The following is a 15,108-nucleotide window of genomic DNA, read 5'->3' as shown; positions in this document are numbered from 1 at the left end:
AAATCATACCTTAAAGCCAGAAGATAAGTTAATGAATTTCATTTAATAAGTATAGCCAACAGGAAAGTCAGTGGTTATTTGATCATAGTCTGTAAGTATGTACGCTGGGATGAGACTTAGATCACAGAACTGTGGAATCAGTAAGAGAACATATAAAAGTTCTGTTGGAAGACAAACATAGCAATTCAAGCTAAAATAATGTAAATCATTTTAGCATGATGGCAATTTACAATCAAAACAACCTACTTTGTGACTTAATGAATTTATCACTATGTGAAGCCTTTAAGTTATGATTGTGTGTCTTTCTAAGACATGTCCTCCAGCCCAGTCAGAAATTATAGGTCAGGAACTACTGGATGAGGTATTGTGACCTCTATTATGCAAAAGCTCAGAGTAAATTGTTTGCATAGTTATTTCAGTTTTTAAATCTGTGGATCTATGAAGTAGAACCAGAGTGATGTGCTACATGGTTAATCTCCAATGGCTGCCTGAACTGGAAGAAACACTTTATTTCTGTGTCAGATATACTACCATGCTCTCCATTTTCCAAACGTCTATCACCTGCATTCATTTTTGCAACACCTGTGCCAAAAGATGGCAGGAGGAAAATATGTTCTTTTTTTTTTGGACATAAGTTCGACTGTCTTCTTTTGATATTTAAAGTAACTTGAGTTGTATCTCCCATTGCAAATAACTAGATTTTTTAGGGTAATTTCTGACCACTAAGCATAATGAAAATGAAACCCCATTATTAAATAATCTAGGTGGATTAAAATACCTAGTAACATTTCACTTTCAGATCCTTTGAACTTATATTTTATTTCTTGAATCTACTGCATAAGAAATTGTATAAACCAAACAAAAGCCAAACAAAACTAATGCATACAACTTCTGAAGAGAACAGAGAAGAACATTCCAAACCTAGGAAATAATTTGTCTCTCTCCTTTTGGCTACATGTGGAAGCAGAGAAGCATCTAAATCACCCAAGGAAAGCTATTAAGATAATTATGAGCTAAAGTCTCTGCACTTCATCTTTTTGTGATGTTCCTAGCCAGAAAAGCATTAGGCTTCAATTTTCTGTGATTTCCTCTAGAAGGCCCTCTCTTCTTCACTGGGACTCCTCCTGCTTTGCAGACTGGGCTCTTTGTCCCTGGAGCTATTCCATCACTTCTGCAGTAGCATACCATGCGCATCCCTGGGCCTCCTTACACAACAGATTGCAGTAAATCTTCAATTTAATATCCTAAAACCTTTTTTATGAGGCATAGAAATAAGATTTCCTTCAGTAAGTGATACTTCCTCGGCTTTCTAAAAGCACAACCTAACTTGAAAAACCTAAAATAAATTGTATGCGTGTTCTGTAGAAATCCTCTAAACAAATAAAACTGAGAGACATTTTATAGCAGTAATAATTTCTTACTTGCAAGAGTTTCAAAAGACTCCCACAGCAGCAGGTGTTAAGGAAGTATCCATCTGTTCTTGTTTCTCTGCACAGAAGTATATTAGATAGGGTTTCTAAATGTTCAGGGTTGTCATTAAAATGGGTTAGCTGTGATAGTCACTTAAGGCATTCCTGATATTGAAATTAAAATGAAGACTATCTCTGGTTCTGTTGCAATTTGAGAATGCGATCAATGGTTCCCTGAAGAAACATGCTGTCAACTGAGTACTTTTTAAATTATCTTCTGAAAACCACTTCAGTATTCCTGTGACTGAATTGGAAATGCTGTATCAGCAGCATTACTGTTCTCTGAAAATATGGATCAAAACCCAGCTGTTGCAAGTATGTTAATTGATGAATAAGGTTAAGAGATCTGCAGCCTTTATATTAAACTTGAAACCTATGTTTCTATTTAAATATTGAAGGCTTTTTAGCTTTCTCCTCCACTGTGAAAAGTTATTTGAGTCACTTCTAAGCAAGGCTCCAGGGTCTCTAAACGAATATGCCCAATATGCAGACCGGACCCGATTCATAGTGAAGTCTGCTGCCTCCCTGCGGCCCGGGTAATGCACCTCTCAGTAAAACTCCCGACTCTAGTGAGACCTAAGGACAACTACCCTCTCATGGTTTTTCAGGTAGGTAGCAACGATATTACCGGGAGAAGCCTTAAACCAATGAAGAGAGATTTCAGGTCCTTGGGGAAACTGGTTAAGAGGTCGGGGGCAGAAACTGTGTTCTCCTCCATCCCTTCAGTTGTGGGGATGGGCGAAGAAGATTACAGGAGAACTCAACAGATGAACTTGTGGCTCCGAGACTGGTGTTACCATCAGGGCATTGGAATTGTCCATCATGGGTTAGTATACAGAACACCAGACCTTTTGGCATTAGATGGGATGCACCTGTCCCAGAGGGGGAAAAGGATCTTGGGGCAGGAGATAGCTGGGCTCATTGAGAGAGCTTTAAACTAGATTTGAAGGGGGAAGGGGACAAAACTGGAACTCCCAGACATTAGCCCCAGGGTAGATTACCAGATTTGTGGGCTGTTGTGCCACCAACGACCCTCACCCTGCCATCTCAGTGGAGGCAAGGGATGGAGACATGCAGCACAACAAAGATGCAAGGGATATTGATGGATCAGTAACCGTGGTAACACCTATAAAAGGTCAGGCTGGACTTAGGACCTCTAAATGCAAAAAGGTGCTGGGGACATCAGCCCATCTGAAGTGCATGTATACCAATGCACTCAGCATGGGTATCAAACAGGAGGAGCTTGAAGCCATGATGAAACAGGAAAATTATGATGTAGTGGCTATTACAGAAACATGGTGTGATGTCTCCCATGACTGGAGTGTGCCAGTTGATGGCTACAAGCTCTTTAGGAGGGACAGGCAAGGAAGGAGAGATGGTGGGGTGGCGCTGTATGTTAGGGACTGTTACGATTGCTTTGAGTACAAGTGTAGTGAAGACAGGGTGGAGTGTCTTTGTGTTAGAATCAGGGGGAAGGCCAACAGGGCAGATGTTGTAGTAGGAGTACTGTAGGCCACCCAACCAGGACAGAGAGGTGGATGAAATATTCTATAGGCTCTTAGGAGAAATCTCACGATCGCTTGCCCTTGTTCTTGTGGGAGACTTTAACTTCCCAGACATTTGCTGGAAATACAGCACAGCAGAGCGGGACCAGTCCCGGAGATTCCTGGAATGTGTGGCAGATAACTTCCTGACACAGCTGGTGAGTGAACCGACCAGAGAAGGTGCCCTGCTGGATCTCCTCTTTGTGAACAGAGAAGGACTGGTGGATGATGTGGACGTCGGAGGCCGACTAGGGCACAGTGATCATGAAATAATAGAGTTCTCTATTCTTAGGCCAGGAGAGGGGGCAGCAGAACTGACATCCTGGACTTCCAAAGGGCTGACTTTGTCTTGTTTAGGCACCTGCTTGACAGAATCCCTTGGGATACGGTCCTGAAGGGTATAGGGGTCCAGGAAGGCTGGGCACTCTTGAAGAAGAAAGTCTTAATGGCACAGGAGCGGGCTGTCCCCAGGTGCTGTAAGAGAAGCTGGCGACAGAGAAGACCACCCTGGCTAAACCAGGAGCTTTGGCTGCAACTCAGGGAGAAAAGGAGAGTTTACGGCCTTTGGAAGAAGGGACTGGTGTCTCACAATGATTACAAAGATGCTGTGAGGCTATGCAGGGCAGAAATCAGGAGGTTTGCAGCCCAGCTAGAAATTAACATGGCTTCAGCAGTCAAGGATAACAAGAATTGTTTCTATAAGTATGTCAACAGCAAAAGTGATCTTACCCCTGTACTCGGCACTGGTGAGGCCGCACCTCGATTACTGTGTTCAGGTTTGGGCCCCTCACTACAAAAAGGACATTGAATTACTCGAGCGTGTCCAGAGAAGGGCAACGAAGCTGGTGAAGGGTCTGGATTACAGGTCTTATAAGGACCGGCTGAGGGAACTGGGGTTGTTTAGTCTGGAGAAGAGGAGGCTGAGGGGAGACCTCATCTCCCTCTACAACTACCCAAAAGGAGGTTGCAGATAGCTGGGGATGAGTCTCTTCAACGAAGTAACAAGTGATAGGACAAGAGGGAATGGCCTCAAGTTGCGCCAGGGAAGGTTTAGACTGGATATTAGGAAGCATTTCTTCACAGAACGGGTTGTTAGGTGTTGGAATGGGCTGCCCAGGGCAGTGGTGGAGTCCCCATCCCTGGTGGTGGTTAAGAGTCGGGTTGACATAGCACTGAGGGATATGGTGTAGTTGGGAACTGTCAAAATTAGGTTAATGGTTGGACTAGATGATCTTCAAGGTCTTTTCCAATCTAGATGATTCTTTGTGATTCTGTGTGTGAACTTGAGTGCTACTGTATAAAGATGGGAGGACTGGAGCTTCATCAATGCAGCAGTGAAATCAGCATGAGAAAGGAGAGATGCACACAAGATGAGAAAGAACTTCAGAGGTGAAACAGAAAATATATGGGGCAACGGTATGAATGAATCTATGTAACATCTATGAAACTTCTAGACACTCCAGGGCATTTTTATATCTTAAGTATTTATATTTAAGCTACTACATTTTTGTATATTCAGATCAGAAAACGCATCTTGGCAAGTAGTGTGGAAGTGTTAAGTATTAAAATTCCCTCTTTGCTCTTTAGCATTGTACCCCACTAAACAAAAAGCTTTTTGCATTAGCACATACAACAATTATAATACCTTTAGAATTAGAGCTAAAATAATACCAACTGAGTCATTAAGGCTTTGTATTAATTTGTGATTTGCAATGGCTGGCAGCCTGCATGCAAAAAACTGCTAGCTGTACCTTGCTCAAATGCCAAAGTTTGATCTGCCCATTATGTTTTCACTTTTATTTCTATATTCCTCTGATTCTTTGTCCTCTCACAGAGGCACGTTGCTTTAAGTCTTATGAAACATCTTTTATTTGTATGTGAACGACTTGGTCTGGATGCCTGGTAGCCAAACATTCTCATTCCATGAGAGTAATGAGTATTTCTGGTATTGTCAACCACAACTGTTTACAGCTGAATCTATGTGCAACGCTTCAGGACCTTAGCTTTGAAACCATCTGTTAAAAAATAAGAATACAGAGCTTTGTATCTTCCAAAGTATCCTCTCAAACAAGAAGAAGCTGGCCAGCTGGGATGGGATCTTTCCAGATTTAAAGCCCAACCTTAAATGCAGTTATAAATACAAACCTTACATTGGCTTTTTGTGGTTTATTGAAGGCTTTTTTTTTTTTTTTTCCTTTGGTAGCTGACTTCACTCAGCTTTTTAGATGTACAAAACTGTGAGTAGAGGAAACTGGGTTTTTTAGAAAACAGTTTGTTAGCAATTTTGCAGTTGATAAGTGGTAAAATTACCAGAATAGCATTTTTACCTGGGAAAAAAAAAAAACAAACCACAACAAACAAAAAACCTCCCACCCTACCACAATCTAGACAACAGAGCATGTGATGTACTAATATGTTTGATGGAAAAGTATAGATTGTGTGCTAGGATTGTTTCAGCACTAGGCATTTTGCTAAGCCACCTGCCAGGTTAAGCCACTCCAATAATGTAACCATGGTAATACTGCTGGCATCAGTGTGAAAGACTGATTTGTGCAGCCAGTAAGGATTGGGCACCTTAATGCATTAACAGGAGCTGTTAGGAAATGCTTGGAAATAAATATGTAAAAGAGATATAAAAGGTTCTTTTAGGTTGTTTAGTGTTTTGCTTCAGGCAGTATTTGTTAACAGCGGGGCACCCTGTTTATAGGGCTAAGCGAATGTGGTTGCGAGCACTGAAACAGCTAAACTGCTGGTAGATTCTGCTCTGCTGCTTTGCTTTTTGTGCTTTGATGGGAAACAACATTTTTAGCAGCAAAAGTGTGTTAGCCCATGCTTGTGTATATGCTGATGTAAAACTGAGACTTACAGCAGTAATTGCAGAAAATCTGAATATAGACAAACCCAATAAAACTTGAAAATTTTAATTAGGCTCTATAAAAATGGTCAGCGAGTTGGTCAAGGTGTTGCTACATTTTATCTGTCTTCTTTCTATTCCTCTGTTGTTTTCCATATGCTTTTCCCATACAATTTCCTGTCCTTCTCACATTTGCCTTTCATATGCCCCTCAGTTATGTGTTCTCCTCACACCTCTAATTTGAAGCTACACTGCTCCACAAATAATGGGTTTGTTTTTTTCCAGAGAGGCAATGATCTGATGATATACTGTCTCCAGCATCAGTGCTGACTTAATTAATTTCTACCCCTATGTCAACACAAGTGCTGCAGGACTGTAATGTGAATCATATTGGAAAAGAGATCTACTTTAAAGTAAAAACCTCAGCACCTCTTCTCTCCAATTCCCTTTTTTTCAGCTGGGCGCCTGGTTCACACGGTATCCCCACAAGCATAAGCATATGTAAACATAATTAAAGGAATGCTTCAGTGAATTTTATAGAGGGTGGATCCCTTTTATAGAGGGATACAGAGGACTAATTATTTCCGATTTTGTGGCCAGATGAGAGAAAAATATAAACTTATAAAATCTATATTTGTCCTCCATGCCAAAAGGCAATTTGTATGCGAAGAAAAAAGGGAGTCCTTAATGACCTCTCTGTACATTTTTATGTTGTGTCTACTTTGGTTTGCTTACAAGCAGCATTACTTGATATATTATTGTTTCATGGTAAGAAATTATTTTAATTCACTGCATCTTTTTTTTTTTGGTCTGGTCTGAATTCCAGTTGACACAGGTAGCCCAAATTGTTGCTCCAGGCTGTGGCCCAGTTGTTGCCAACTTTTCTTTATTGTCTCAATAATTTATTGTCTTCCTCTAGAGCTTTTCCTTCTGACCTCTCATTTCTCTCTTCCCCCTCCTTTTGCTCATTTTTCATGATGAGTGCCAGTTCTCAATGGTTCACTTGTTTGCCAGACAGCACTGTGCTTTCTGGAGTGTATTTGTGTCCCCCAGACTCTCAACTGTTGGATTCTGCATAGAGTAGTTGCTGAATTAGCATGTATATTTGCTTCTGAACTGAATCAGGATTTTTGGTAGGCTGTGGAAAAACTGAACTTATGCTTTTGTACTGAATTAAAGGAATTACAGTTTTTCAAACAATTGTGGCAATGGGAGCCCACTTGTGGATTTGGGGCTATGCAGCTTTTTCGGTCTCTGAAGCTCTCCCTTTGCTCTTATGCCCCATTGTTGTATGGACTCCATTTGAAACATCTTAGGCACTCAGGTTAAATATCCAAGTCAGGGAAGTTCAAAGTGTATACTTGCAAATAATGAGAAGTTGCTCAGGGCTCTAGGATTTCTGTTTCTTTTCATTCTTCATCTTTGAGAACAGCAGAATTTAACCTAAAAGTTAGCTGAAACATATAATTGGAAAAAGAATACGTTGCTTTTAATAACTTAAAATAGGTAAGTTTGCTTTAAGGATGACTCTATAATTCTGTAGTTCCCTTCATAATTGTGCAGTTACTCAGAATATAAGGCCCAGTTCTCTACTGAAAGGAGATTAAAAACCTGCTATGAAGATCAGATGATTCCTTCACATTCTTTTGGTTTCTTGTGTTTTGCTAACAGGCAGGAAACAAGGAGCACTGAGGACAAAATAATAACTAAAATCAACAGAGACAGAAAAGATACATAAATAAAAGTAGAATAAGAAGAGAAAGGAACTGAATCATTCATAAGTGAAGGTCAGCAAATAGCACGCCCAGTTATTGCATTAAATTGTTAGAAGTGATGATTTTGCCACTTCTTGAAAGTTCTTAAGAAATTTAGTTGTTTTTCCAAACTGCACTGGTTTGGGCCTGCAGACTACAGGGGAAAAGCAGCAGTAGGCAAAAGCTGCCACATCTGAATAGGAAGGGTGCGCGACAGTATATTTTCACTGCCAGGAAATAACACAGAAACATTATTGCCTGTTTAGTGTGTATTCAATCATGGATAGGAAGTCAACTGCTTAGCTGGAGCCTGGCATAGATTTCCAATAACTTGCTTTTCTTCAAGCACAAACATATGACAGCACTTGAGGAAAACCACAGAGTGAATCTTTTATAATCCAAAAATAAACTTTTTAGATTTCCATGAGAAAAAAAATATTTTTTTTTCTCCCATTTTGCAATTAAGTCAAGTGATGACATAGATTGCTAGATCATTTATGCCCCAAACTGTTCAGATAGAGATGATGTCTTCTGGTATTGTGGATATACAAAATTAAAACTTTATGGCTTTTAATAGTAATAATAACAAAACCAATATACAAAATTACTACACAGCCGTGCATATTGCTGCATAATAGGTAGTCATTGCTTTGCTGTGTAGCTGTGCTCTCCAATATAATCTATGTTTATAGTTAAGGTCATATTCTGTACTATGCAGGATGATGGTGTCTATGCCTGTATTGCTCGGATGGGTTGATCTACGGGCTTTCATCATCTGCAGTGTTCTGGGTGTTGCTGCCCTACCCTAGAGGAATGGGCTAAGCTTTAACAGGGACATTCAAAGCTGGACAGGCAACTCTAAGTTGTTCCATCCATGCCCACACTGCAGGTATTTTATGTCACCCTGAGAGCTACCTGACACTGTGTGAGGTGCCCTCTTGCACGATACCTATTCCACAAGGCCTTTAGCACGCCTGGGAAGGCCCTCCAAGTGCTTTCACTAACTAATCCGCTCCATATATACACCACCATTTCACTATGCAGCCCTTCATGAGCAGTTCTGCTCAACAGTGTCCATTAGATTGACCTTAATTTCACTGAGACAAACTATGACGAATTCAACTTGAAAGGCAGGGGAAGCATGAGGGAAGCAGAAGTCTACAGAGGGGACCAGGCATTCTGTACCTGCTCTCCTTCTATCTGAGGGCACTGTTGCTGTCTTGTACGTTGCGTGATTGTATGGATAGCAGTTGGCCTTCAGCAGTGTCTCCACTGTTACTGAGTTTTGTTCAGTTACATCATGTGCATCAATTTCAGACATGAACTGACTGCCAATGGCACAGTAATTTCTCGATATAACAGACCACGTTCATAGCTCTGGGGTAGGAGCTCTCCAGGAAGCAGCAAGCATGGGCTGCCCCACAAGGGAAGGAAGCCAGGAGCTGAGGGCAACAGCAAGGCAGGTAGGGCAATGATCCCACCCAGGCAGGCACAGTCGCACAGTACCTGACCAGGTACCATGCTGGTGAGTAGGGTCAGCCAATACTCAAGATTACTAGACGTGTTTGCAGTGATGAAGCAGGTGCAAGGTCAAGCCAGCAAGTCAAATCAGTGGTTGAGGATCGGCAAGGCACATGGCCAGGCACAGGCATACCTCAGGCAAGTCTCAAGGATGGATGCCTGAGCTTCAACACAGCTCCCAAGCAGAGGGCAGGAGCCCCCCATGAGGCTTCCCATAGCTCCTTCTCATGCAGCTCTTTCTCCAGCAGCCTGATCCAAGGCTACAGCTGCACCGTATCAGAGCTGGAACGGAGAATGGGCAGCCAAACCTCAAGGGGGGGGGGAAGAGACTACAAAGCCTCTTGGTGCACTCAGGACCCTGACAGGAGTGTGCTTATTTCCAGATTTCCATCCAGCCCAGAAGGTATCAGTCTCTTAAAAGTAATCTTGTTAGAGACAAGGCACAGCTGTTCAGGGCTGGGATGTTTACTGCAGCCCGGTGAAAGTCTGCAAAGCCATATGCCGTTTGATCCTCTGCTCCCTGGCTGTTTACCAATTCAGTGTCCAGAGGATCAGCAGGTTGAGCTGTGCCAGAATCACTGTCAAACACAAGCCCTTCTGCTGGCCCTCAAGGGGCCCTGACACTGTCATAATTATACGAGATGACATTCTGCTGTACTTAGTGATCCATCGTACCCTAGTGATCATTGCAGTGGTTCACCCGCACTTTCAGATCTGAACTGTCCACATTTTGATAAGCAGCCACGCACAGACCTGGCAATAGCATCATCATGCCATATATAAATGCTCCCATCCTGACAACACAGTGCCTCAGTAATTGTCTTGCCAGCAGTGATGCTGTCTTTGTGACTGACATAATGCCAGCATGGACTATACCTTCAAGATCACCATGGCCTGCTATGCACTTAGTGATCTGTAGGACAAAGTGGGGAATGTGGTCAAACTGAAGGGCAGTCAGATAACAAAATCAATTAGAGCAGCCTGACAAAAAGGTTAGCCTTGGCCTTACTGGAAGTTATGTCTCCTTGCAACACCACCCCAACTACAGTCTGTGGCTATAGGCAGTGGTATTATGTCCAAGACTTCATAATTCTTAACAATTTCCGGGCTTCAAAATGTGCCTCCTGTTTGTCTCTTTCCTTCATCCCGATCCTTTCCAAGCCTCTCTCCTTCCTCTCCCCCATTAAAAAAAAAAAAATATTACTCTGTAATTTTCCCTTCTCTTTACTCTGTGAAAAGTCAATTCCTTCTGCAGTTGCCATAACAGATGATAGCTGCTTGATTGCCTTGAGACACAACAGGTCAGGCTTGGTCCCTCACCGCCAGCAAACACCTTCCCAGTGTGAAAAACTTGTAGTAACCAGCCGTCTTTGCTCTACAATTTAGGGAAGTTCCTGATAGAAGAAGGATAAGGAGAAAGACAGTGCTAATACTGTCCTCCACCTTCAGATAAAACAGAACACATTCACAGTATTTTGGTTGAAGTGCAACAATACATGCAGTAAAGCTGATCCTTCTGACTGCAGTCAAATCAGATCAAGACCTGGCCTATCACAGGACACTGAGAGATAGCCACTTTTGTTGAAACCCCTGTATGCTCCTAGAAATACAGACCAGAATTGAAGGCCCTTTACCTTCAGTGCTCAGTTACTTTCAGCTATAGATCCGGGGTAAGGATCATCTGCTCTTGCAGTCAGTAAGAGGACCAGTTACCTTCACATAATGTAATGAAGAAAGCATATTCTACAGAAAATGAATTAAAAATTGAGACCAAAGCAGCATTCTTGTCCTTGTAGGGACCTCCCATTGAGCCCGGTGTTCAGACTCTCCATCCTCCTGTTGGTTTCAGCACAGCTGGTTGGGGTGCATGATGCCATAACTCACAATGAGTGTTACAGGTTTCTGCTCTTGCCTGTTTCTAGCAGGTGTGGTCAACAGTTTCAGCTCCCCAGTCCTGTGAGCCCACTGCTGAACCAAGTTGATTGGGTCTGGAGTTGGCAGGAGATCAAGGCGACAAGGATGAATCTAGCCACAGGTGGGAACCTGTAGGTCTGCTGCAAAAACTGGCTTTTGCTGTCTTGCCCTGTGTGTTAGTTCTGTCTGTTCTCTGCCTCACTAGTGCCCTAATGGAGTGCTCAGGTAGACCAAACAGTTTAGGTTCTTAAGTTACATTATTGCACATTGTTGTATACTTGCAGTTAACGTGCTTAAAATGACATATTAAGTAATTTTTCCCCATTTACCCCATCTACCTTTCTAAATAGCCATGTCATACCCAGAACATACATAATATCTAAAAGGTAAATTTAACAGATCTAAAACTTAATGAAACAATCATATTGATTTAAGAAGTTCTTATTAAAATGTAAATAGCTTCATGCATAGCACTTTGAACATATAAAGTACTAGACACATTTTATTTCTTTGAAGGAGAAGATCAATACGGGTAATTCTCCAGTTTTCCTTGAAAGTTGAAATCCTTTGGTAACAGATGTACCAGAGTAAGCTGTTAAGTCTCGTGCCCTGTTTTCGGATGATGCAGAATGCTGTTAATTAAGCCTGTTTCTGCTTAAAACACTGAGAAACCCATCTTCAGAAACAAATGGTGGATAAATGAGTATGTTGCTCATCAGATCTGTTCACACATTCATATAACAGCAGAACTGTCTTGTTCTCAGGGCCTGGAGCACAGCCCCCTTCTAGGAGATTAGTTAGCTGAGTCAGTGAGTTTAGCTAGCCGAGTTCATGGTCAGTTTTGTTGCCAGTAAGAGCTGTTGCAAAGAATGTAAAAGCAAGGCCCTGCCTCTCCTTTCCCATGGGAGGGAGCTACGTTTAAGCAGTGGCTGTAGTGCCAGCCCTCACCTGGGCTATATCACAGCTGTGTCACAGCTACGTCTGGGCTTGGGCATGTACCTCCTCCATCCTGACCTGGTCCCAGACCTGGTTTCCTGGCTGACCTCGGACTTGTCTCGTCCCTTTGGCCATGCTGGTGTCTGTGTCTGACCCTAGCCACCATCTCTGGGCCTGACCTGGACTTGCACTCCAAATCCTGTCTCCTTATGGTGAGGTTATTGCTCCTGCCTGCTGTGTTGCTGCGCCGCACTCCTGGCTTGCCTTCCCTTGAGATGCAGCTGGCCCTCGCTGCTCCATGACACTCCTCTGTGTCCTTTGTAGAATGACTGATTGAGGCATTTCTTAAAATTTAACATAGCTGATTTACACATGTAGCATTTTTAAATAGGACTGTCAACCAGTCATGCATGGAGGTGCCTTTGTGCAAACCATCACATTGACTAAAAAGTACTCTTTTTTTTTTTGGCTGCTATTGACATCTTTCAGAGCTACTACAAAAACGTTAATTTGTATCTTGAAGCTACATACAAAGCTTAGTAGTGTTAGTTGTTCCTTACAGACCTTGTTTTTTAAACTCACACTTTTTTATGGCTAGCACTTTGAAACAGACGCTTGGAAAGAGAAATTGGAATGAGCCTTTCAACATCAGTGAAGTATATCAAACTAGATTATGGTTTGGACAGAAGGAGCCCACATGAATTTTGTCAACAGTGATGCACTGATTCATCTTGAGTAACATGCATTTTTGAGAGAAAGCTATGGAGGCACAGAGCCCTTACAGGTGTGCTGGAGTCTGGGCAGGATCCCTGTATAGCCCCAGGTACTCTGATGCTCATTAGCTTCAGCAATGCCATTTATTCTAAAGGTGATGGATATGGAGATATGCTCTAAGAATGTTTTATCAAGAACAGTTGGTACAGAAGGTCTTATCCCTCCAATTTGCGGTTTTCTGACTGCCTGGCAGGCATTGTATCACCTCATGTTTTACAGTGGAGCTAATTATTTACCTCACTGCAGCACAGCTAACAGCAGCTAGAAACAGCAAAGATTGGGCAGTGCTCTCCGTGAGCAGAGAAACACATACTAATGGGGACTTCTCATGTACAAAAGGATGTGTGTGTATATCTATCCGTCTATCTCAGCTTGCATATAATTGATTTGTTAGAGCAGATGCCTGCAGACCTTTTAGAAGGACAGCATTGAATACCACATTTTCTTTATAGTGTTTTGTGCCATGGGGTCCAACAGCTAGCCATATGCTGGTGTAAATTGCTGGTATAATTGTCTGGTGATTTCGATGAAGATTTAAGTAAGCTAAGGCTTCCATGTCTTAAACTAACATGAAGTAATGCATAAAGTCCATAATTCTCATTATATTCTCCTAGGTCATGCTCCGTCCCTTATTAATTGGCTCCACAGGCACCCCTTTTTGAGTTACAATAATGTTTACAACCTTTTCCTGATAATCTAATGTGCAGCCAGGTCAAACTCCAAATGCAAGGTTCTTTTATTCCCATTTCTTTTGCATAATGAGTGTCTGAACTAGCACTACACTTCTACCTACCTGCTGGTGCTTTTCCATGTCAGCAGCTGCTACAGTTGTTCAGTGTGCAACAAGGGTGTGACTTGGCCGCTAACATTTCAGCATGGCTCTTCTGCTTAACTTTAGGGTATTCCTCAGTACTAATTTAAGACTTTCTTTGATACAGACATACAGTAGGTCTACTTCAGGGCTCTTATGTTAAGTTATCCTCGACATAATTCCTTTGGAAGCTCATATCCACCTGGAGTCTTGTCATGATACAGGACTGCACAACTTTTGAAAATCCAAGCAAGTGATACGGTTATTCAATCCATGAACTATGTGGCTGGCTGGATGGGTTGTCTCAGTTTACTAACTCTGTGTAGGTGGCTCTGGTGACTCCTCTCTATGAGCTTGCATCAAAAATGCATTGTTGCACTTTCCCACTTAATAACGCTCCCTCTGCATTTTTTTTTAATGACCAGCACGAGGATTAAAACTTCCCTGAGTGCAATACTCATTGTTTTGAGATTTTGCTGGCAGAGATCACATATGTCAGTCTTCTAAGTGAAAATTTATTATTTTAGGGCTAAAGTGCATTCTTTCTGTTAAGACTCCAGATCAGAAAAGCTTCAAGGGTATGTGTAATGTTAGACATTGCTCAGATTAATCTGAACAATATAGGGTTTTGTTTCCTTCTTCTGTGGCAAGTTTTTTATGATTATTGATTTAGAAAAAGATGTGTACATTCTTGAAAAACAGCAGCCATGCAGGACAGCATACACACTGGTGACAAAACCTCTGTCCTAGCGTATATAATCTATAGATACAAAAGAGAATACAATGAATGAGCAGCTCATAGTAAAAAAAGAAAGAACAAATAGTGTTGACCAGCACAGCAGAAATCACAGCTTGTTGCTTGTAAAACTCCTGAGTGATTTCTACTCAATTATAGCAAAGAAAGGTTTTCAGGTGTATCAAAAAAAATTAAACCAGCAAGCTTTGACTTGAAGATGCTGCACAAGAACTGAAACATCCCATAGATGAGAGTGACCCACGAAGAAAAGTGCTTCTTTAATAGACAAACATAGCGGGTAGTGAAGTTTTGAAACCTCAGTACAGTAAAAAAGAATTAACGTTTGGCACTGATGAGTTACAGAAGTAGCTGGATATAACTCACTAATGTGAATCGTTGGTGTCTTCTGGAAGGTAGCAGCCCTCACCCGCAGGCAGAAACCCTGAACACCGAGGCTCAGGTAGGCGTTTTTTTAACTCTTGACCTGCTCACATTCACCTTCTAGCAGTTTCTCTGGCAACTGGAGCACAGAGAAGATGTGGGGTCAGCACTCCCACTGTGCCCATTACTGGCTCCTGAAGTAACCAGGCACTTAAAACAGCAATAACAAAATAGTGCTATTCTTTTAAAGTATAATTCCCATTAAAAAGGCAGATCACAAAAATGAATGTTCATGTCAGTGCCCAGCATTTTAGTGCAAAGCATTAAAGAAAAAAAAAGACATTAAAGGAACACAGGAACAGCCTTTTACATCTTGTCACTCTAAATCCCTCCTCATCCACAATACCCATTTTG

This window comes from Strix aluco, chromosome 2 (assembly GCF_031877795.1).
Source record: "Strix aluco isolate bStrAlu1 chromosome 2, bStrAlu1.hap1, whole genome shotgun sequence".
NCBI classification, from domain to species: domain Eukaryota; kingdom Metazoa; phylum Chordata; class Aves; order Strigiformes; family Strigidae; genus Strix; species Strix aluco.
The sequence above is the reverse complement of the archived record's forward strand: the minus strand, read 5'-3'. Positions refer to the sequence as shown.